The sequence below is a fragment of the Myotis yumanensis genome, unplaced genomic scaffold (assembly GCF_028538775.1).
Source record: "Myotis yumanensis isolate MYYU_CA2020_CCGP unplaced genomic scaffold, mMyoYum1.0.hap1 SCAF_2, whole genome shotgun sequence".
Taxonomy (NCBI): domain Eukaryota; kingdom Metazoa; phylum Chordata; class Mammalia; order Chiroptera; family Vespertilionidae; genus Myotis; species Myotis yumanensis.
In genome coordinates, this window is record NW_027223753.1 from 191,967,143 (window position 1) to 191,989,295 (window position 22,153).

A 22,153-nucleotide genomic window follows, 5' to 3' on the forward strand; every position below is an offset into this window, starting at 1 on the left:
CACCACATTTAAAAAATAAATGTGTAGCATGAATTAATAGCCTTAAAATTGTAATACAAAAATGGGTAATAATGATGTAAGTGTTGGACCAAATCTTGTGTATTTTTCTTTGTTAATTGGGATGAAGAAGAGTCGAAACACCTGGGTATATTTTATGATGTTTAAGAACCATAGCTAGCCCTGAGTTAAATCTATAAATAGAGGAATGAACTATACTTCCTCTTTAGGGTAATCCTATATAATAAAGAGCTAATATGCTAATTAGACCAGATGGCGGAATGACTTTCCGGAATGACCTGCTGGAATGACCAGTGGGCGGGGCTGGGGCCAGCCAGCCTGTACCACCAGGCCAGCCATGGCGGTCCCGGTGCCCTCCCCACCCCCTTCCGCAGAGATGGTAGGAGAGACCTGGTCCTGGTGCCGTGACTTCCACAGAAGTGGATGCAGGGGAGAGGGCCTAAGCCACAGTCAGACAACCCCCAAGGGCTTCCAGACTTCGAGAGGGCACAGGCTGGGCTGAGAGACCCACCAGGTGCACAAACTTTCATGTATCGGGCCTCTAGTTTTTAAATAAGATCACTTTCTTGCTGTGCTAATACTTCTTCAGCTGAACAAAGAAGTGCTGTCTCTCCCCTGACCCGAAGAAGACTCCGTTTACCCAGAGGAACATCATCCCCCAGCCCTCAGTTAGTATATGCTATCAACAGTGGCTGACCTCAGTAGGTGCCTCTCCTTGCCCTGCATTTCCCATGCTCCCCCTTTTGGGTTGACTTCCTTATGCTTATGGGAGAAAACAAAGTAGGCATTTGTATGTAGATGCTCTAGTCTTGTATAAATACATATGCCAAGGCCTTCAGAGATTCAGATTTCTAGATTAAAAAGGTAATGATTCAATAATATAATCATGTTTCTTATATTGAAACTGTTTTTACTGAAACATTCACCAGGCTAGATTAGCTTTATCTCTTTTTTTTCTCTATCATTTTAACCTCAGAGCTGAACACAATTCTGAGGATGAGATCAGTGTTACAGGACGCTTATAAAGGCATCTCATCAGATATTAGAGCTTTAGAACTTTTCTTCATCCTATATAATAAAAGGCTAATATGCAAATCAACCGAACAGCGGAACAACTGGTTGCTATGATGAGCACTGACCACCAGGGAGCAGACGCTCAATGTAGGAGCAGCCTGCTGGTGGTCAGTGCGCAAAGAGCTGGGCTCATGGCTGGCGAGTACAACTGCAGTGGTGGGAGCCTCTCCTGCCTCCATGGCAGTCAGACATCCCCCAAGGGCTCCCAGACTTCAAGAAAGCGCAGGACGGGCTGAGGGCCCCTCCACCCCCGCCAAGTGCACGAATTGGGCTCTAGTTTATTTATAAAATAATAATTTACATGCCACTATGCAGCTGCTTCCAAACAAAATAATCTTGTCAGCAAATTAGCCATCTCACCTTTATTTTCTGTGTTTCAACAAATACATAGTAAGTCAAGTTCACAGACTGAGGCATGAATGGTTCTGGGTGATTATGAGTTGTGTGTGGGAGTGTGTACATGTTCAGTGACAATATTGCCAGTGTAATATGTACCAGAATGCAAACATGTTAAAGTTCGTTTTCTATATCTATCACTAATTTTAACCCATGGATTTTACAGGGACAGTAAAATAAGAAGGAAAAGGAAAGACACGAAGAGGTTAGATATCCTCAAGGTAGAAATGATGACTTCAATTTCCACTATTTGTAGTCAAGGAGTACCCAAGCTATCATGTATGGTCACTAATTTATTTATTCAGCAACTTATTTTTAAGAAAAAAGGGAAACTCTTACTGGTTTATCCTTCGGGCCCTCTCCTAAACACACACACACACACACTGATTCTTCATACGCCCTTAAATAAGGAGCCAGAAATAAAGAGAGTACTGTGGCTTTAGTATACCAGGTAGTATACTGACAGCATGGCACATCCCAGCATCCTGAGAGGAGGCAATGCCTTGAGCCCATATCATGGGAAAGGAATTCATTAAATTTTATGTAGCTATGTTTCTTTTCACAAAATCTTTCAACAGCTTCCTGTTTCACCTCTCTTCCACAGCTAGACATAAGCAATAGGCGCAGTTACTAAGGGAGATGACCATCTCCCTCCAGGTCAGAGGTCCTCAAGGCTCTTATCAGGTGATGTCTCAGACCTTTGCTGTGCAGAGAACTCTGGGCTGACCACATAGTATTTGCAATCTCTCTCTGAACCATGATGCTTTGATGGCATCTCAATGTGAAGCCCAGCCAGCCAGTCCTCATGCCTTGTTAAAAACATAGATGCAAGACTGAAAAAAGCTGATGTAGAAAACAATGGACAGGTGAAGAAATTCAATCATTTTTACTTGGCTGTTTTGAAACAGAATACATTTTGAGATAGGCATTTTAATATAATCAATTGAGTATAGCAAGAAAGCAATGTTGTTAAAATATGAGATTTAGATCTCATTTCTTGTTCCTTGATTACCAAAGGTTTTTATTTTATACCTTACTTACAAATATCCTTGCTTGGATGTTGTCTTTATTAGAAGAAAAAAATGAAGATATATGTTCAGGTTGTAATATATGTTCATCTCTCAGGGGGTATATGTTTTATCTTCCAAATTTTCAGTTTAAAGATGCTTCAAAATATCTTATGTAATTAGTACACTGAGAAACAGTTGTTACAAATGCAATAAGAAACCGCATGTTCTGGGCCATTTGGAGATGATAATAAGTGATCTCATTGTGTTTCAAATACCACTTACCCATGGGTCCTCAAGTTAAAAGGAAAAAATAACGGCACATTTGAAATAAATCAATCATGGATACACGAGAGTATTACGAGAATGAGTATATGCTTATTGTAACAATCAATGGGTCCTGTTTTCTGTACAAGGGGGTCAGTACCCACTTCTTGATACATGAAGTTTGCACAGGATTGGGCCTCCTTCCCAGCATCTCTAACACGCTGCCTCAGCTCCGCCCTAACAGCTGCTCTCTGCTCAGAGCCCACCTCATCTCTCGTCCTCATGGATGAGGTCAGTTCAATGAGAAGGTGAGGCTGGTAATCTTAAACACTGAAAGCTTAATAGTGTCTTTCAAGCCATGTCAAAAACAACCCCAAATCAAAGTTGCACATCAAAGTGACATGTCAAAAAGCTCCTAGCATTGAAATGCTTTTGTCAAAGAGGTTGCGTAGGTTTAAAAAAAAAGCCCTATCAAAATGTCATGGACACATCTAACTCTTCACAGCCCAATCACAAAAGAAGATGAGACTTGCTCAGAGGAATGAGAATTGAGGTTGTCACTGAATGGCACCAGAGATGAATACGGGGAATGATGGGGTGTGGGGGGAGGAGAATGAAAAACAAGTAAGTTAAACAATCCTTCAATCCCTTCTGTTCTTTTACCCTTACATTGACAAAGGACTCACCCTAAATGTGTTAAAATATTCCTTCTACGAAAACTTCTATGTAAACTTTCACAAAGATGAGCATTAGCCACTTGACCAGAATGGTTTTTTTCCCAACCATCTTGAAACATGGCTTCCCCACAAAGTGGCAATTCAAATGCACATCAAGCACAGAAATAAAGTGCTTCCTAAGGATTAAATGTAATACAATTTTCTGTTAAAGACTAAATCTCATTTTAAGAAAATCTTAATGGTCACAGGGATAATTTATTTTTTTCAATAATGATATATTTTGTAAGTGATTCAGTTTGAAGTAAGGATAACCAGGGGCATAATTTTCCTGTCAGACACAAGATATATTAGAACAGCTAAAAGACCTTTTCCATTTATAATTGCTTAATCTCATAGACAAAAAAAATTTCTGACTCTGACTTAGAGTGTTTTCTTTTCTTTTTTCTATTCACTGTCCCTAGATGTCTTATTATGCATATTATTTGAAGACTGAAACATTGGTCTGAGAAGTAAGGTACTTTATATAGTTTTTAAAGTTGATCCTGAGCTTATGGTATAATCACTTCTCCAAAGTTAAGAAGTCGTTGGGTTCTTTACATGAGGAACGTTTTGAAAAGATGTTACTAATGTCTTTAACATCAACATGGGGTTTCTCTGTTAATATGGTTATACGGTCCTACATGTGCCTAAGGCACTTTCTCTGACCTTTCTTCAGAATGACACAATTCTTTCTCTGTCCCTGAAAATCCAGATTCCAGCTTGACCAGGCTCTGTCATCTCTTCTTTCAAAGACATCGAAGCTTCCTCCTTATTCTCACCACTGGTAGTAAAGAATAACACAGCCCCAAATAGGCAGTTATTACTCTCATCATATATACACACACACACACACACACACACACACACACACACACACAATCCTCACCCAAGGATATTTTTCCATTGATTTTTAGAGAGAGTGGAAGAGAGAAGGAAAGACAGAGATGGGAGAGAAACACATTGATTGGTTGCCTCTTACATGAGCCCTGACCAGGGCCTGGGCCAGGGAGGAGCCAGCAACTGAGGTACATGTCCTTGATCAGAATCAAACCCGGACCCTTCAGTCCGCAGGTCAACACTCTATCCACTGAGCCAAAAGGGCTAGGGCACCATTATATTTTCAGAGGTTACACTTTTGCTTTCTATTTTTTATTTTTTTTTCAATGCCCAATTTCTTCTATTCTAGTGGTTATTCACAGTTTGTGTTGATCCAAGGTTGTCCTGTACTGACAGCATCTTTCAAGGTGGCTGATAAAGGAATAGTGCACTCACATTCAGTGATGGAGTGGTCACCCTCGCTTAAATCCTGACAACTGAAGTTATGACTCACCCTTGGCTGTATTGGTTGCGGGAAGTCGTAGATTTCTAATACAATTTTTAAACTTTAATACAGTTTCACTGATTGAGCACACTGCTAGCAAAGCTGGGAAAATCTACACACTGACCATCTTGGCTTAAGGCAATCCTGCTCACTCAAGAGCAGATGGTTTAGCTGGGCATCCATAATAGTGTGTGTGTGTGTGTGGGGGGGAGGTAAATATTTATGTTTGCTTTTCAAATCCCTGAAACAAACAACACTTCTGTAAGCAAATTAAACTGCTACTTCATTCAGGTCTGGGATGTAAAAAGCAAAAGAAATAAAGAATAATAATGTCACCAGTTGTAATCTGTTTCCTAAAGCTAGTTACAGGACTCTAAATCATTTTCAGAGTCTTTTGCTTTTCGTTGGCTTTTGTTTTCTATCCCAGGACTTTCATTCAAACAACAAGAGCTGTGGAAGAATGATAAAATGTATGCCTGACAAAAGCAGGTGCTAAAAATATAAATAAACAAGACTTGTAATTCTGTAGTCACTTGGGGAAAAAAGATGAGAAAATCATCCCTTTCCTATGTTTCCAAAGAGTATACCGAACTGAAAAAAAAGATACATCTTATATATGTAGTTCTCAAAAGAGATAATATTCTGATATGACATATGACCTGATATACAATTTTATTTAAAAAATGAGTCATAATTTGTCTTTGAAATATTTTATTGAGTAAAAAGGGGCACTAAAAAAAGAACTTAGAAGTTTATGCTTCTGAATTACATGTGTCTTATAATGAAGGGGTTAAGAAAACAAAAATAAAACCTAAGGAAAATGAAATGCAGTACAGTTACATGTAACTCAATACCCACCCCGTCACACACACAGAGCCCCACATATACTCAAAACCCTCATGCATATACATATATGAACACACACATGTGTGCATCCAAATTCAAACACATACCCCAGCCCCACAAAAAGTTGTAAAAATGTGTGTCAGAAGTCATTTCAGAAAAATACGGATGTCTAGCTTTGGGTTCTAATTACACGATGGTGAGTTAAATACTTTGGGGGAGCATTTTTCCTATTTCTTATAGAAGCAAGTTTATATTTGTATTTATTATCTCAAGAATATTCAAATTATTTTCCTAATCAAATTAAAGTTGTCTAATATTAAAATTACAATAGGCCCTTTTCATATCACGTGGTTAAATTTGCTCATTTTATAAATGTGCAAAGTAGGTGGGTTTTGTATAGTAACTAAAATAGTCAAGGGTAGAAATAGGACAGGAATCTTTTATGCTTTTGTCTATTTTAAACATTGCCACCTTAGTCCCTTCCCCCAGTTGTCAATATTGGTGACATATTTTAGTAAAAAATATTGATATATTTTTTAGAAATTTAGAGCTTAGTTAATTAGCTAGTATACTTTATGCAGAGAAGAGCAGGTATATCAGCTCGCTCCTCCAGCTCTATTTTATCAGTTCATAATTTTCTCTAATAGGTGGATTTCCATTTCACCTGAAACTTAAGATATAGAGGGAGATTTTTTTATAGCCTTCTATTCTGTTTGTGATTGTGCTCCTAAAGATAGTTTTTTCTTTGTTTTAAATATGTTTTTACTGATTTTAGAGAAAAAGGGAGAGGGAGAGAGCGAGAGAGAGAAATATTGGTGTGAGAGAGAAACATAGATCCGTTGTCTCCTGTTCTTGCCCTGACCAGGGACTGAACCTACAACCTGGGCATGTACCTTGACCAGGAATTGACCTAGAGATGTTTTGATGCACAAGACAATGCTCAGCCAACCAAGCCACACCAGTCAGGGCCTGAAGTGAGTTTTTAATAATGGCACAGATACTTGGTTGATCTCATTACATGGTTAGGAAAACTTTAAAAAGGTCACCATTGGCTACTGTGCAAAATCTAAATTTCCATCATTCAAAGCTTACTGCAATCAGACCCAAAACTAATATGCTACTTAACTATTGTATACAGTATAGTTACTTTGACTTTGAACTGAACTGCTTCTCCTCACTGGAGTTAGAACTGCAATTTTTTGATGCTTACTGTGTGCCAAACACCTTGTTAAAAACTCCACATGCATTAACTTATTATATTCTCAGAACAGCTCTAATACAAAGTATTGAATTATTATTGTATTATTGTACCCATTGTATATCTGAGAACACTGAGGCTAACAAAGGTTTAGTAATCTTCTTACTATTATACAGTTAACTCGGTTAAACCAAGCATCAACACAGCACTGGCCTCTACAGTTCTCCCTCATTGGACCCCTATACGTATGTGAGAGAGACCTGGTTTCCACTCAACTCTTTAATTTCTGACTTCGTCTAGCTCTTACTATCCAGCTAACTTTGTACACACCAACTGTATTTCACTTCATCATCTGAAAGCATCGTTTCACATCTTCACCAACTTTTTTTGTATATACAACTTATTCTCCTGCCTACATAGTAATCTGCTAAAGAATATTTCCTTTTTAAAGTGGTATGTAGCACCTTATCTCTCCCTCACCCACTCCCAGTATAATTCTATAGGTAACATGAGGTCCTATTAAAAATACATAATTAAGAGCCATAATCACTTCAGACCTCCATTTATTCTGTATATTCATAAAAATATAATAAAATATAATAAAATATTTTATTAGAATTAAATAGTAATTTTGAAGCTAGCTACTACTATGTGATAAATACTCATGAGATTGATTTCTTCTAACCACATACAAGCAATTATGCTCATTTTTATTTATTTATTTTTACAACAAGGAGAAGTCAGAGATCAGAAAGTTTAGTTGAGATATTTCAGACTTTGGAAGTGAGTGAGAGAGCTGGGATTCAAACTCATTACTGCTAGCAGCAAAGCCTATACTATTTTCATGATAATATCTGAAAAAATACCATATGTCAAAGTGCTCTATTTATTGCTAAGAGAAATAAAGTATCCATTTGATTCAGCAATATAATCAATTAGAGAAAATATGACTGAGTCAATAGTTTTATAAAGGGGAAAATATAAACTATAACAATAAGCATATACCTTGATTTTTAAGATAAATACTGAATTTTAAATTATCAGAATTAAAAAGAAAGATAACTTATTTTAGTAGTCAAGTAAGTAAGTGGTTTTATAGTTGCCAAATAAAATTATCTTCCTGAGGAATAGGACTTTGTTTTATTCAGTTTTGAATTACTATCATTTTCCTATGGCCCTCATACAACAGAAATTTAAGAAATAAAAAGTGAGTGAAAATAGTCATATACTTTCTAACACTTGCACTGAAACTATAACTATGCTTATGATTCAAATAAACACATAATATGCTAAATATCCTAATATCTGCTGTCCTTGTAACCATGGTGAAGTGCTGAATCACTCTGGTCCCCAAATTTACTATATATATAATTTACATAATATAAATTTAGATTAGTTAGTGTGAACTTTAATGTTTTACCTAAACAACTTTCTCATTTCTAAGTGACATCAGCTGATTCCATAGAAAAGTGTATAACAGGAATTAAATCAAAGTCATTTGGGATATGTTACTGTAACTTTCTGACTCAAAGTTAATATAATTGTCACCTTCAAAGATGGAATAAAAATATAATATTGATCAGAAGGGGAACTTATATTCATGTAGAAAAAAATCAACGTTAATTAGCAGATATAATATATGAAATTAGGAAAATGGTATAAGTTACTAAGACCTCGTAAAGAACAAAAAAATAGCAATGCAGGATCTGCACAGATTATACATTGTTATTACAAGGTGGGATCAGAAGACAGAGGGGATTTGATAAGCATTATTTCGATTTCAGATTATATGATATTGCCACTCCTCATTGCCATGGCAATAGGATTCCTGTTATATAATAATCTATAGGGTAATATGCTAATTAGGCCAGGATACCTTCTTGGAGACCTTCCGGATGTCCTTCCAGACAAAGCCATGGTGGCAGGGCTGAGGCAGAGGTGGTTAGGGGTGATCAGGCCAGGAGGGGAGGGCAGTTGGGGGTGATCAGGTTGGCATTGGGGGGGGCAGTTGGAGGCAAGCAGGCCTGCAGGGGGGGCTACTTGGGTGCAAGCAGGTCAACAGGGTGGGGGGCAGTTGGGGGTGAGTAGGCTGGCAGTGAGCTGTGGTTGGGGGTGAGCAGGCTGGTAGGGGGGGCCACTTGGGGGCAAGCAAGCCAGCTGGGGGAGAGGGTGAGGAGAGTTAGGGGCAAGCAGGCAGCAGTGGGGAGCAATTGGGAGTGAGCAGACTGGCAGGGGGGCAGTTGGGGATGAGCAGGCAGAGTGGTTAGGGGCGATCAGGCAGGCAGGCAGGTGAGCGATTAGAAGCCAGTGGTCCTGTATTGAAAGAAGGATGTCTGACTGCCGGTTTAGGCCCAATAGGGGTCTAAACCGGCAGTCAGGCATCCCCTGTGGGGTCCCAGATTGAAGAGGATGCAGGCCTGGCTGAGGGACAAACCACCCCCCCATGCACAAATTTTGTGCACCGGATCACTAGTATCATTATAAGGAAAACCACATGCAAATGAAATAGGTAGAATTGAGAGATAAAACCATAGGCTGCCTAGCCCTACCATGGGGAAGATCAGGAGAGAAGTCCGAGATGGATCACACCACAGGAAAAGAGTGAGGACCTGAAGGCATTAATTTGAATTATTTACAAAAGATTGGGAGGTTACATTTAGTTTATATGCTAGTCTTAGGATATGGCACAACTTCTTGTTCTTCTACTCACAGTGGTCAAGGTCAGTGTAGATAATTAATTATGTAGCTGCATGTCCATCATGTGTAGCCAGTTCTACCCACTGAGACACATGCTTAGAAGGAAACAGATTAGTAAATCACAGGAATATATTGTCCTTGTAATATGTCCCAATTTGTGTCAGAGCAACAGCATTAGATGCTTACTAAAATTGCTCACCTAGAACAGTTGTGTGCAACAGAGCAAATGGGGCTGGGAGGGAGTAGGAAGCAATCAGTTTTGAGGATTTTCCCCAAATTAGGATATTTTTAGGAAAATGAGCATTTATATGCTATATCATTTAATGCTTAGATTAACAATGGAGCTAGATATATTTGGAGACACTCTAAAGTTAGGGTATATTTTTCTACTTGAGGTATTTGAATTATAACTTTTAAGGTTTAATATACTCTTCTCAATTAAGGTGTCCATTTTATTTATCATGTTTTATGCAATAAATAAAAAGTACTATAAGTCAAACATTTTAAGACACTACAGTGAAAAAGTGCTACATCTTTCACACACCAAGTGAAATAAGCATGGGCTGGGAAGTCAGGCAGAGCTCACTGAACTCACTGCTTCAGCCTTTATTTGTCCAAATGACTTTTACCTTTTTTATCCATACAAAATGTCATCACTATCTACTTAATCTCTCTGTCCAATTTCATACAAAACACATAGATATTATGATGCTTTACATCTTGAATTTCTTTCCACGGGTTTCTTTGTCAGCATTCTTAGCCGTCATGTGGTACTTACTTATTTTCTTCCTGGAGTAGAGATGCAGAAGGTAGGAGAGGAAGAAAGGGAGGCATGTTTACCTGAGTCCTAAGTCAACAGTGTTTGACATCAACTTTTAGAAAGTAGCTCAGCAAAGATCCTTCAGGAGTGTGTGTGTGTGTGTGTGTGTGTGTGTGTGTGTGTGTGAATAAATCACAGGTTGCCAAAATACCTTATTAGACTTTCAAGTATGTGAGGATCCCAGTTGGAGAAGCAGCACATTAACTCTTTAGTAGTTCCACCTAGCCAGAGTGGCTCAGTGGTTGAGTGTCATCCTCTGCACCAAAAGGTTGCAGGTTCGATTCCTGGTCAGGGCACATAACTGGGTTGAAGATACGGAAGGCAACCAATTGATGTTTCTCTCATACAGCTTCTCTCTCTCTCTCTCTCTCTCTCTCTCTCTCTCCCTCCCTCCCTCTCTCTAAGCATGTCCCAAGGAGGTAAGGATTAAAAAAAAATAAAAAGTAAAAATAAATATTTAATAATTCCTATTCTCAACAAGAAAGACAATCACAAGGATAGCCCTAAACTCTCGTGGCACTACTCAGTTGTAAAGTGTACAACTTGGGGATTCAGAATGCTTACAATATTATATTACTGTAAAAGTAAGTAAGTAAAACAAATTAATAATCCTAATCGAAGATTGTGAGGCACTTCAGAATAGATACATACATGATGAGAGATTACACGATCCAGCTAAACTTTCATTTTCTTGTTTTATATCAGCCTATTCTTTTACTTAAATTTAACAAGTCAGGATTAGCATGAAAAATTAAGCCAGAGGACCCAGAAACCCTTCCCTAGTAATATTATCAATAACAGCCAAAACCGGTTTGGCTCAGTGGATAGAGCGTCGGCCTGTGGACTGAAGTGTCCCAGGTTCGATTCCGGACAAGGGCATGTGCCTGGGTTGCGGGCACATCCCCAGTAGGAGATGTGCAGGAGGCAGCTGATTGATGTTTCTCTCTCATCGATGTTTCTAACTCTCTATCTCTCTCCCTTCCTCTCTGTAAAAAATCAATAAAATATATTTTAAAAAAATATTATCAATAACAAAATCCAACAAATGGCAGACATGTACACTTAATTTTGGCTTTCTTGTTGGTATTCTTTTAGCCTTACAAAGAGAGATAGAGATGGAGACACACACACACACACACACACACACACACACAAAGAGTTGTATCAATTTTAAATAGTATGCTTTTAAAAGTAGCTAGCACTCTATCAAGTACAGCAGCATGCACAATTATTTATTTTTGTGATTGGGACATGCTTGGCTTACATTTTAATTTCATTATTTAATCATATTTGTATGTAGGATAAAAATCCAAATTCATAGGGACATTTTGAGATGTCATCAACATTTTTTATGCCTCTTAGCTAATCTTGCTTTCGAGTTTCTCATTAAAATTACGTTTATATTATGGAGAAAATAAAATTACTGCTAAGAAGAAAACACTGATTTATTCTAGTCATGTATTTAAATAGCCAATGTATCCTACAAAAAATGCTTGTTGGTATGTTTTTATAAATCCCGTTGAGGTTGGACAACTATAAATTCACTCTGTAAAAATGCCTCTTCTTACACGGAATTATAAATGCAACAATATTTGACCCAATAAGGTCTTTCCTCCCCACTCACCTCCAAGAGCTAAGCTTTTTTCTGGGTTGCTTTAGAACTCAAATACTGAAAGGATAGAGGAAATCCATAACCCAACCTTCCATAAGTTGCTCTTTTGTTCTTTTTAATCATATCCCTTCAGATTCTGATTGCCCCACTGCGACCTTACCACTAACATGAGCAGATCTCGTTCCTCTCTTTCCTTATTCATTAACACTGTTCTGAAGCCTTCCATTGTCATAATCCTGACAGCCTGCTGGGGTTTACAATAGTTCTTTTTCTGGCTTGGATAACCATGTTGGCTTCCCTGAACCTATTTTTATTTGTAAGCTGTTGAATGAACATTCTCTCTACTCTCTTTTAATTTTTAAAGCCCCCGTGTTCATCACATGTCCTGAACAAAAACTGCAAAGAATTCTGTTGCTTAATAATAAGCCAGTGGGAAAAAGTTATGCTCAATTCTTTTATGACTTTTATGAACTCACTTGCTATGTTTATTGACACATTACATGTCAAACTGTCATAGGAATATACACACAAGTGTCCTCCCAAAATACATACACACTTTGAATGATTATAAAGTCAGTGCTTATTAACATACACTTTATTTTCAAAATTTGAAAGAATCTACAGAAATGAATAATTTCTTTTGTCAACACCTGTTTTCAAATTGATGACCGTTCTAGTCCAAGGCACTGCTGGTAATATGAAGCAAAATAATCACAAACATCAAGAATCATTTTGTTCAGTACTTGTGAGCCCTCAATTCATTGACTGTTGCTGGCTTTGTGCTGTAAACTTTCATCTTTTTTGTATCCCCATGAAAAAAAAGTGTGTGGCACTTTAGGATAAATTTTCTTTGTTCAAAGCTTAGTCTGGTTTCACACATTATTTCAAATTAGTTAAACTTGAAAAGGAGTAAAAAGTAAGTGGGTTATCAGCTGTTAAAGTATGCAGACATTTTGGGGGGACACTCTATATATGGGTGTGCCTGTGTGTATGTGTGAAGTGTATAATTATAAAGGTATATTTGTACATATCTGTATCAATTTGACATCATTATTATTACCCCTATATTACTGATAAGGATACTGAGATTCACAGTGATCAATATTTTGTCCAAGACACAAAAGTAGTATACGACAGAGTAGAAACTGAAACTTGTTTGGAATGACTCCAAATCTAGTACTTTCTCTACAGTAATATTTATGTCCTTCCTGAGCGATCCCATAAGAATTTCTTTGGATCTTCCCACATCAATGTTGATTTTCTAATATATCTGATTATCTTGTGTACTGTTATTGTGGCTCTAGTCCAAGAACTAATTACCTCTTTTTTTCAATAATTGTCTTTTAAGGTCAATTAACTCCACTTCACTTCTGTGTTTTATATGGCTATCAGTCAAAACGGTTTTAATGCCCTTGTCTGCTCATTCTAACAGTTGTGAAATGTTGGGGCTGGTTTCAATTGATTGATCTGTCTTCTCACTATGGCTCATGTTTTTAAGTTTCTTGGTATGCCTGGTAACCTTGATTAGATATCAGGAATTGTGATATCTACATTTTTAAGTACTGGACATTCTTGAGCTTTGCTGTAGGATGTAGTTACGTTGCTATGCAACAGTTTGACTCTCTGGGGTCTTACTTCTATTACAGGTGATTTCATGCAATCCCTGGACTAGAGCAAATTATATCCAGCCCTGCAAGTACTGTTTTCTCCAATTATTTCAAATGGTTCTTTTCTTGACCTAAGCCAAACTGGAAAATTACATTATTCTTGAGGCCTTATTAGAGTTCTCAACAGGTGGTTTGTTAATATGGGGAATAAGTAACTACAGACCCCATGTGTTCTGGTCAAACCATTCTTCCATTAGTTGGCAAAAAGAGGTTCAACTTTTTAAATGTAATATTAATTCAGTAATCAGAATTAAATTTTATATGAACCTTGTCTTTCTCTAGGCACTTTTCCTTATTTCTCACCAAAATTCAGTTTTCTCACCTTTAAAATATGAAACTAATCATATTCACCCACAGAGGGTGTTGCAAAGAAAAGAAAATGAGACAGTGCATGTGATGTTTTAACCTTTTTCTAGGCCTAGAGCACTCAATAGATTTTAGCCATTGTAATTATTATTGAGTGCAGCTGAAATTCCTCAGCCAGACTTTAAGGTTTCAAGGTTCACTAGAATTTGATGTTATGCCCTTCTCTCCTCTAATTTATTAGTTTTTTTTCTCACAAACAAATTATCTCATCTCATTCTGTTCACAATTCCGATATACATCCATGACATCCAAGCCCCTGCCTTAATCCTCCCATTATTCTTGGACCTTAAAAGACTTTTCTTTCCATGATCTCCATCCACTCAGATCCTTCTATCCCTTATCATCCAGCTCAAGTCATTCTCCCCAAACCCTTTCTGATTTATCTAGTTTCATTGACCCCACCTCTTCTGAATTCTTACAATACTGAGAGTTCAGGTGACACAATTCAGCCATTAATTTGATAGTATTTTACACTGCTGATTTTTCACCATGAGATCATTTTCTCCAAGTAGATATATTCCTTAATTTAAAAAAATTTTATAATACCCATTCTGCCCCTCATAATTAACTGATTGAAAACACTTAATAATTTATTTACTGACAATCTTTTTGTAAAACATCATTTGTAATTTTTATTTTTAGAGATCAGGTAGGGAGAGGGAGTGGGAGGGAGAAACATCAATGTGAGAGCAAAACATTGATCAGCTGACTCCTGCCCATCCCCTACCGGGGATCAAGCCCACAGCTCGGGCACGTGCTCTGACCAATTCACCAGCCAAGGGTAACTGACATTTTTTATAGATAACTTCTTAAACTATTATTTCAAGTTTCCTCCACTTCTCTAAACAGAAAAGTTTATGTTTTGGAAACAACTCTTCCTATTTGCAAAACATGTATTTTTTGATATTTTATTGCCAATATGCATTCAAGCATTTTACATCAGCTTCAATAGCATACATGCAAATTATGAGTCTCCTATACTTAATATAGTTGTTTCTTATTATTCACAGATTTTGTAACTGTGAATTTTTTTTTAACTCAAAAATCATTACTCGTGGCACTTTTGCAGTTATCTACAGACATACATAAGGCTGGTAACAATTTGAGTCACCCAACACACACATTCCCAACTAAGGTCAAACAAGAAGACACCCTGCCTTCCTGGTTTAGCTCTCATACTGAAAACAAATGTTCATTTCACAGTCTATTTGGTGCTATGCTTTTTGCATTTTTTATACTTTCTGTTGGTGATCTCTCTGTTTAAACTGGCCCCCTAGCATGGTGCTAAAGTGATGTCCAGCATTTCTAAACACACAAAAGCTGTGCTGTGCCCTGTGGAGGAGTTAGAATGAGCCATGTAATAATGGATTGGAGTTGGAAACATCTTATGAACTCATGTTTAGTTTAATATAGTTACAGAAAGTTGCATATAGAAATACTTATATATATGTGCATACATATATACAGGGTGTCCCCCCAAACTGTATACACATTTTAACAGCTGATAGCTCAATTTTGAAAATGAAATGGATTTTAAAAACTGCCTTTATAATTACTCAAAATGTGTGTGTTACATTTTGTGGATACCCTATATATATGTTTATGTATGTGGGTTAGCATACACATATATGTTTCCTACCTCTGTCAGCTGAGAGGGTCTAATACTCAGTGTGAGTGAGTACAGCTAGAGCTCAGATCTTATTTCCAAATAACCTTCTCCAATGAAAATAAATTACAATCTAGAATAAATGGTGGGTTTTAAGAAACATATTTTTCTGGTGCAGGAAGTAATACAAGAACTTGTAGAATCTTAGAGAGCCAGGAAGTGAGGAAGTGCTGAACTAAAACAAAAAAAAAAGGATGGGAATATGTCAAGAGGCACAGGAGGTCAACTGAAAGAGCTCCCAGTGACCAAGGCTGGAACAACGTGAGCAACAAATTAATAAAATTTAAAAAGGAATATGGACTTGTAATCTAAAGCACAAATTAAATGTACATGAGCCATGCCAACATAAATAAATGATAGAATCAGTAAATAAGTGAGGGAGAAGTGATAAATCTCCTTTGCCTAAGAATTCCGAATAATTTATATAAATACTCACCCCACAAGGAGAGGGAGCATAAATCTCCACTCCCTAAGTGTGGATTGTGCATAATGACTTCCTTTTGAAGACAATAGTGCAGAAAGGGGAAAAGTAAACTTTACAATGGAGAGACCTGACAATCTTACTTCAGTCAGTAGACAACGATAGATCGATCATGTTGATTGTATATACCCATGATATGATGTGATGGAATTGGCACTTTACAACCCTGTCATTTTCCTCCCAAATACCCATTATCTCAGTCTACTCATGAAAAAAATATATATCAAATGCATTTCAATAGAAGAGAATTCTACAAAATCCTTTACCTGTACTCCTCAAAATCATCAAAGTCATCAAAAACACAAACAGTCTGAGAAACTGTCACAGCCAAGATGAGCTTAAGGAGTCAAGTAAGCATAATGTGGTATCCTAAATGGACTCCTGGAATGGAAACTGACATTGGGTAAAAACTAGAAATATCTGAATATACTATGGACTTAACTTAATAACATATCAGCATTGTTTCCTTAATTATAAGAAATGTACTATCTAATGCAGACTGTTAATAGAGAAAACTAGGAGAGCCGGTAGGTATATGGGAACTCTATTCATCTTTTCAATGATCTTTTCAACTTTTCTGTAAATCTAAAATTGTTCTTTATAAAAGTCTACTTTAAAAAAGTAGTAGAGTTGCCCTAACCGATTTGGCTCAGTGGATAGAGCGTTAGTCTGTGGACTGAAAGGTCCCAGGTTTCATTCCGGTCAAGGACATGTACCTTGGTTGCGGGCACACCCAGTAAGGGGTGTGTAGGAGGCAACTGATCGATGTTCCTAACTCTCTATCCCTCTCCCGTCCTCTCTGTAAAAAGTCAATAAAATATATATTTTTTAAAAGTAGTAGAGTTTAGTGAAGCAGAGTTGGAGTAAGAACTGCAGGTGGAGAGAACAGTATGAAAAACGAAGCAAGAAGCACATTTTCAAAAGTCAGACTGTATAGCGGGAGTGGAGAGAGTGAGAGAAAGGAAAAGGCAGCCTCAAGCCTCTGCCAGGGAGTCGTGGACACTGACCCGGCAACAGCAGACAGTCCATACACAGTCCCTATTTAATCATAAACAATTCACAGAACACCAACCTCAGAGGGGCACTGTAATAGAGCGAGACATAAATGAGACCACGCTGTAATCATGCTTGAACAGAGACCAGAGATCATCATAAACCACAAAAACAACTAAACATACTCCTTTTCTCATCAGCAGGAATGAAAGAATGACTGCTACTTCTTAACCAATCACAGCTTTGTCCATTCCCTCTGAATGGATAAAAATCATGAAGATGCCCAATCCTATATTTAGCCCACTTCCTGCCAGCACCCAAAGATGAGCAAACCTCCTGCTTTCTTACGTCCTCCCCCAAATTACCGAACATGCACTCAGATTCTTTAACCAGACTCTTCCTGAGACTTTCCATTGTTAGCCAGAGTGCACACTTTTCCTCGCTGTGGAGCACTAAACCCAACTTTGATTGGGGGCCCTTGTGTGGAGGGCATTGACCAGCAGAGACAGAGACAGACATAGGCAGGATAACAAGGCAGGAACACAGGCCACCTTAAGCAGCTTGGAATCAATCCTGTAAGCATTGAGAAAACTTCCTGAAGAATGTTATGCATAAAATAATATGGTTTATGTTGTATTTAAATTGTGGCTAAGGAATATGTGGACAATGATTATGAAGCACAAAAGATACAGATTAGGGACTGCTGCCAGCTAAGCCTGAACTTGGAAAAAAGGTAAGAATGGATGGGTATGTGATGGATTTTAGTAATGTTTATTAGGTAAAACCTGCAGTCTATACATGGTGATGAAAGTTAAGAGTGAGAATAAATACTTGATCAAGGATATTGATTATTGGTTAACCACTTTATTATCTCACAATTGATTGCCCCCATCGGCATGCCCACACTGCGGACCTGCATGGGAATGGCAGCATGAGAACTGAATGGATAAGAAGTCATGCGGATGAACAAACAAGGCAGAGTGCTGTTCCCACATATTAAACTCTACCGTGGTAATATGCCACCAGTGCTCTAATTAGATTGAAGACATTTTGAAGTCAAAGAATATATAGTATTTACTTGGTACAAAGTCATGGAAAGCACAAAAAATGTACTTTAAATTTTTTCTGCATAAGAAAAGGACCAATAATTGATGATGTCCCCAGAAGAATGAAATTTAGTCCTAAATAAACAAAGATATCTCCAGATAAAAATTAAATCTCCTCAGAATATTATCAGTTCTGCAGGACTGAAACTTCACAAGGGCTGCGGATATGTCTGTCATGCCCATTATTTTATTCTCAGCACCCCTTGTTACACCTCCTGGCATATGTACTCATTAATTAAGTAATCAGCAGAGGATGTGTCCCTAACAGAGGCCAACTACAACAAAGATATATTGCAGAAAGACCTCTTTAACAGAGCAGCAGCATGAAATAGAAAGAGCTTCTTGCAGACCTAGAGCACAAAAGCCACAGAGTGGCTGCAGCAGCAGAGAAGTCAGGGTGAGATATCACAACAGCTGATGCTAAAAGGGGGTGCTTTCATTATGGGTTCCAAGACAGAGAAGATACAAAAGAGCAAGCACTCAGAGAGGAAGCTCTGTGTCTATGGATTTTCAGCAGGGATATAAAGTATTTGTACTATCATCCAATGCTAGGACATTGGATGTTGAGGAAGTTGCAATGATTCCACAGGCAAGACAGGTGTGGCTAGGAAGAAGCATCATTATCAACGGGGATAGTTTCATACTACTCTTCTACCCCTACCCCACATTCTGACAGATCTTGAAGAAGTGATTAGAAACACAGGACGAAGTAGGAGAGCCCTCTTGCAAAACCATAGGCAACCAGAAGAGATGATGACAATGGGTTAAGAGGAAAAGCAGTGAAAACTCAAAGTTTAGAAAGTCTTGTTAGAATAATAATAGCAAAGCCCTAAATGGCCAAAATTAAACAAGCAGTGTAGTCTTATATAGAATGTAATTGCTGAATAAATTTATTTTATCAATTAACTCTAGGATTTTGATACTAAATCAGATGCATCTTTTTTATTTTTTAAAACATACTGTTGAAAATAATTTCTAGGCCCAAGATGAAGACATTCATTCCCAGGGTGCCACCTCAACAAACCAAGCATTCACTTGCTTATAAATGCTCTGCTTGAGTAGAAACAGGATATCCAATCAGCCAAGACCCTTATGTCAAGCCAGCTCTTGACTCTATACTCATTTCCTTTTCCTTGATCTTTCTAAATAGGTCAGATATGCAACCCCAGCCAATCTTGTCTGTCTCCATACTGCTGACGCCAGAACTCTATAACACTCACTTTTGCCCAAATTCGCTCAGGAAGAATGTTCCACTGCTTGTGAGGAACTTATACTCCCCCATCTTACTAAATTGTTTTAGTTTTGTCATTCATTTCACAACAGCACCAAGCAATTATCGGATATCAGCTGGGTGTCCTACAGTTCAACTCAATTCTGACACCATCTACCTGAAGATAATGTCAGATTCCACAGGGTACCAAAACTGCTCCCCCACCCTGCACATACTTCAAACACAAAGTGCAACAACAGAATAATAAACTACTCTATTGATAAAATAGAACAAACCCAATAATAAAATTAAATTCTAATTCTAATATAATTTTAAAAATAAAATAGCACAATGATAACAAACATACTCTAATAAAAGTTAGGGAAATGTGGTCTCTCTCTCAAAGTTTCTTATTATACTGTACTTACCTTTTCACTTAAAGGAAGCACTTTATGGTTTCTTTTTGGCATATCTGGATTGCCAGCATCACTACTCTTGCTCTTTAGGGCTATTATTAAGTAAAATAAAGGTTACTTGAACACAAGAACTGCAATAGTACAACATTGGATCTGATAACCAAGACGGCTGCTAAGTGACTATGGGTGGGGGGATTATACAGAGTGGACACACTGGACAAATGGATGATCCACATCCCAGGTGGGACAGAGCATGGTGGTGCAAGATTTCATGATGCTACTCAGAAAAACATACAATTTAAAACATTTTTTCTGGAATTTTCTATTTAATATTTTTGGACCACAGTTGACCACGGGTAACCAAAATTATGAAAAGCAAAACCAGGGATAAGTGGGAACTACTGTTTATCTTATTACAAATCACAGTATCACATCTCAAACAAATTTAAAAGTAAAAACATCTGGTTAAATAAATACAAATGTTTCACTCTAAACAGAAATGTCTCCATTTGGATAAACTCTATTAAGTGCCTTAGAAGTTCAAGCGACAAATATATTATGGCACATCTTTGCCTCCCAAATCCACACACTGCCATCTGTAATGAAAAATAAAGTTGAACGTTTTGATTTCATTTCTATATAAGTTTATTGAGACTGGCTTTTCTTTCTTTCCCTTCCTTTCTCTCTTTCTCTTGTGGGCAACATTTTGTGACCCAGTTTCTGCTTTCTTAACATGTGTTTAGTCCATCAGTAGGGTAATTCTCATTGACCCTTGACTACATTTTCCTTGATGTTCTTTTTGGACCCCCCCACTTATCAAGCAGAGAGGAGAGACACAATTAAATCTCAACAATTAGTTACCCTGAAATTTAATGTGCAAGATAGTATGAAAGAAAATTACAGTTTTTTTGGTGGACAATTAAGAAAGCTAGAACATTTAGGAACAATTTCTGTCAGTAACAAATGAGTTGTATTCACTAAGCAAAGAGTGTTCGATGTTTTAAATCTGGCAGGACAGTTTGTTCTCATGTGAACACCATTTGTCAGAGTGGTAGAGGCACCGCTTTCCCTAAATAGACTGAACAGCTTCCCTAGCAGCTTCATTGGGACCAATACGACTTGTCCAAATGCGGAACATTATCAAGTACTCTGAGTTAATTTGTGTTTTATAGGTTTTTTGCATTTGTTTAATTTTTTTCTCTGACCCAAGTCTGTTCATGTCTTTTAGTAAGAAATTAACTAAATATGACCTTATTTGTTTTGAGAACAGTTTGAATGAAATCAGGTCCTTTGAAAGAAAGGAAAAAACTAAACAAAGAGAAATCATATCTGCAGGGAATGTATACACCAGGAATAAAAAAAAAAAAAAAAGTGATGCTACCATGAATAAGATAATTTTTTACTTAACTTTTATTGCTGATACTATTATAGATGACCCCATTTTCTCACCCTTTTGCCCAGCTCTGCCCAGAACCCACCTAAATATGATAATTTTTTACCATAAATTTTTGGATTGTAAAATTATATATATATATATATATATATATATATATATATATACACACACAATAATATATGACTGCATGTGGCAGGCTAACAGTAGTGTCAGGCTAAATCTTAAGCAATGCATGTGCCTGTGAATGTAGCTGCTGTACACATCAGCAAGAACTCCCAACCAATGTGCTGGAGGGCAAATAAAGGCTGGAAGTTGTTAGCCGTTTTTAACTAAACTTAGAAAGGAAAGCTTGGTGGCCGCACATAGCAATCTAAATTAGCTATGAATTTCATTGGCGATGTTGCTGAAAAGTTTGTACTTTTTGTATGCATGTTACCATATGCCATCTCTTAAATAGAGAAACAGAAAAATCGTGCATCCCTTTAGAGTATTTAATTTTGGTATGACTGTAGATTTATTGAAAATTTTATTAAAAACTATACTCTCTCTAAAAATGTACACATAAACCCACTCCAGCATATGCCTTCAAAGACTCATAATTATAAAGGCCACTGTATACAGCCCAGGTTCAATATTTTAAAAATCTCTTTTTTGAAAGTATATGTTGATGGCAAGTGGCCCTGCTTTTTTAAGTAGAGAATACCCCCTGACTGAGGCAATGAAAAGAGCAGATCCTCCTAGAACTAGTCTGCAGGGGAATAAACTGCGTTGGCTCTACCGTGACACAAATACTGTACAACAGGCAGAATGAGAAAACCGAGCCATGAACACACTGGTTATGCTTAAGAAGCAGTTTACCTCTAAAGCCATTCAATTACTC